This window comes from Heterodontus francisci, unplaced genomic scaffold, assembly GCF_036365525.1.
Source record: "Heterodontus francisci isolate sHetFra1 unplaced genomic scaffold, sHetFra1.hap1 HAP1_SCAFFOLD_234, whole genome shotgun sequence".
NCBI lineage: Eukaryota > Metazoa > Chordata > Chondrichthyes > Heterodontiformes > Heterodontidae > Heterodontus > Heterodontus francisci.
Window position 1 is genome coordinate 2,974,860 of NW_027140371.1, and position 3,262 is coordinate 2,978,121.

The window sequence follows — 3,262 nt, forward strand, 5'->3', positions numbered from 1 at the left end:
GCACTGTCTGAGAGTGTGCTGGAGGCAGGTTCAATTGAAGATTTCCACAAAGAACTGGTTAATTGTCTGAATAGGAATATCTGCAGGATTATGGGGAAATGGTTGGGGAATGGGAGTAGGTGAATGGCTCATGCAGAGAGCCAGTACAAATATGGAGGGCTGAATGGTCTCCTTCTGTGCTGTAACCAATTCGATGATTCTGTAATGATAACCTCACAAGACAGATACCTGAGCTTCCAGAGCCCGCTGGGATAGAGGATGGACCCTCAGTGGATTCTCCAGTCGGTTGTTCCTCGGATTCCTGAGTTTGGGAAGTCACAGGTTCTGTAATAAAGGGACGGAGACATTACAGAGTGAGACATGGAGAAAAACACAACAGGTCAACAGGATGGTACTAGTGTCCGGAGAATGTCAGATAGCAGTCTTTATAAAACCATAATCTTCCATCCTTTTCACTACATTACTGTCTCCCGCTCCCCTCGGTCCCCGAATGACACCCCCCTCGGTCTCCGCCCCGCAAACCCCTCGGTCTCCGCCCCGCAACCCCCTCGGTCTCCGCCTCGCACTCCCCTCAGTCTCCGCCTCGCACTCCCCTCAGTCTCCGCATCGCACTCCCCTCAGTCTCCGCATCGCACTCCCCTCAGTCTCCGCATCGCACTCCCCTCAGTCTCCGCATCGCACTCCCCTCAGTCTCCGCATCGCACTCCCCTCAGTCTCCGCATCGCACTCCCCTCAGTCTCCGCATCGCACTCCCCTCAGTCTCCGCATCGCACTCCCCTCAGTCTCCGCATCGCACTCCCCTCAGTCTCCGCATCGCACTCCCCTCAGTCTCCGCATCGCACTCCCCTCAGTCTCCGCATCGCACTCCCCTCAGTCTCCGCATCGCACTCCCCTCAGTCTCCGCATCGCACTCCCCTCAGTCTCCGCATCGCACTCCCCTCAGTCTCCGCATCGCACTCCCCTCAGTCTCCGCATCGCACTCCCCTCAGTCTCCGCATCGCACTCCCCTCAGTCTCCGCATCGCACTCCCCTCAGTCTCCGCATCGCACTCCCCTCAGTCTCCGCATCGCACTCCCCTCAGTCTCCGCATCGCACTCCCCTCAGTCTCCGCATCGCACTCCCCTCAGTCTCCGCATCGCACTCCCCTCAGTCTCCGCATCGCACTCCCCTCAGTCTCCGCATCGCACTCCCCTCAGTCTCCGCATCGCACTCCCCTCAGTCTCCGCATCGCACTCCCCTCAGTCTCCGCATCGCACTCCCCTCAGTCTCCGCATCGCACTCCCCTCAGTCTCCGCATCGCACTCCCCTCAGTCTCCGCATCGCACTCCCCTCAGTCTCCGCATCGCACTCCCCTCAGTCTCCGCATCGCACTCCCCTCAGTCTCCGCATCGCACTCCCCTCAGTCTCCGCATCGCACTCCCCTCAGTCTCCGCATCGCACTCCCCTCAGTCTCCGCATCGCACTCCCCTCAGTCTCCGCATCGCACTCCCCTCAGTCTCCGCATCGCACTCCCCTCAGTCTCCGCATCGCACTCCCCTCAGTCTCCGCATCGCACTCCCCTCAGTCTCCGCATCGCACTCCCCTCAGTCTCCGCATCGCACTCCCCTCAGTCTCCGCATCGCACTCCCCTCAGTCTCCGCATCGCACTCCCCTCAGTCTCCGCATCGCACTCCCCTCAGTCTCCGCATCGCACTCCCCTCAGTCTCCGCATCGCACTCCCCTCAGTCTCCGCATCGCACTCCCCTCAGTCTCCGCATCGCACTCCCCTCAGTCTCCGCATCGCACTCCCCTCAGTCTCCGCATCGCACTCCCCTCAGTCTCCGCATCGCACTCCCCTCAGTCTCCGCATCGCACTCCCCTCAGTCTCCGCATCGCACTCCCCTCAGTCTCCGCATCGCACTCCCCTCAGTCTCCGCATCGCACTCCCCTCAGTCTCCGCATCGCACTCCCCTCAGTCTCCGCATCGCACTCCCCTCAGTCTCCGCATCGCACTCCCCTCAGTCTCCGCATCGCACTCCCCTCAGTCTCCGCATCGCACTCCCCTCAGTCTCCGCATCGCACTCCCCTCAGTCTCCGCATCGCACTCCCCTCAGTCTCCGCATCGCACTCCCCTCAGTCTCCGCATCGCACTCCCCTCAGTCTCCGCATCGCACTCCCCTCAGTCTCCGCATCGCACTCCCCTCAGTCTCCGCATCGCACTCCCCTCAGTCTCCGCATCGCACTCCCCTCAGTCTCCGCATCGCACTCCCCTCAGTCTCCGCATCGCACTCCCCTCAGTCTCCGCATCGCACTCCCCTCAGTCTCCGCATCGCACTCCCCTCAGTCTCCGCATCGCACTCCCCTCAGTCTCCGCATCGCACTCCCCTCAGTCTCCGCATCGCACTCCCCTCAGTCTCCGCATCGCACTCCCCTCAGTCTCCGCATCGCACTCCCCTCAGTCTCCGCATCGCACTCCCCTCAGTCTCCGCATCGCACTCCCCTCAGTCTCCGCATCGCACTCCCCTCAGTCTCCGCATCGCACTCCCCTCAGTCTCCGCATCGCACTCCCCTCAGTCTCCGCATCGCACTCCCCTCAGTCTCCGCATCGCACTCCCCTCAGTCTCCGCATCGCACTCCCCTCAGTCTCCGCATCGCACTCCCCTCAGTCTCCGCATCGCACTCCCCTCAGTCTCCGCATCGCACTCCCCTCAGTCTCCGCATCGCACTCCCCTCAGTCTCCGCATCGCACTCCCCTCAGTCTCCGCATCGCACTCCCCTCAGTCTCCGCATCGCACTCCCCTCAGTCTCCGCATCGCACTCCCCTCAGTCTCCGCATCGCACTCCCCTCAGTCTCCGCATCGCACTCCCCTCAGTCTCCGCATCGCACTCCCCTCAGTCTCCGCATCGCACTCCCCTCAGTCTCCGCATCGCACTCCCCTCAGTCTCCGCATCGCACTCCCCTCAGTCTCCGCATCGCACTCCCCCCAGTCTCCGCATCGCACTCCCCCCAGTCTCCGCATCGCACTCCCCCAGTCTCCGCATCGCACTCCCCCAGTCTCCGCATCAGACCTCCCCCAGTCTCCGCATCAGACCTCCCCCAGTCTCCGCATCAGACCTCCCCCAGTCTCCGCATCAGACCTCCCCCAGTCTCCGCATCAGACCTCCCCCAGTCTCCGCATCAGACCTCCCCCAGTCTCCGCATCAGACCTCCCCCAGTCTCCGCATCAGACCTCCCCCAGTCTCCGCATCAGACCTCCCCCAGTCTCCGCATCAGACCTCCCCC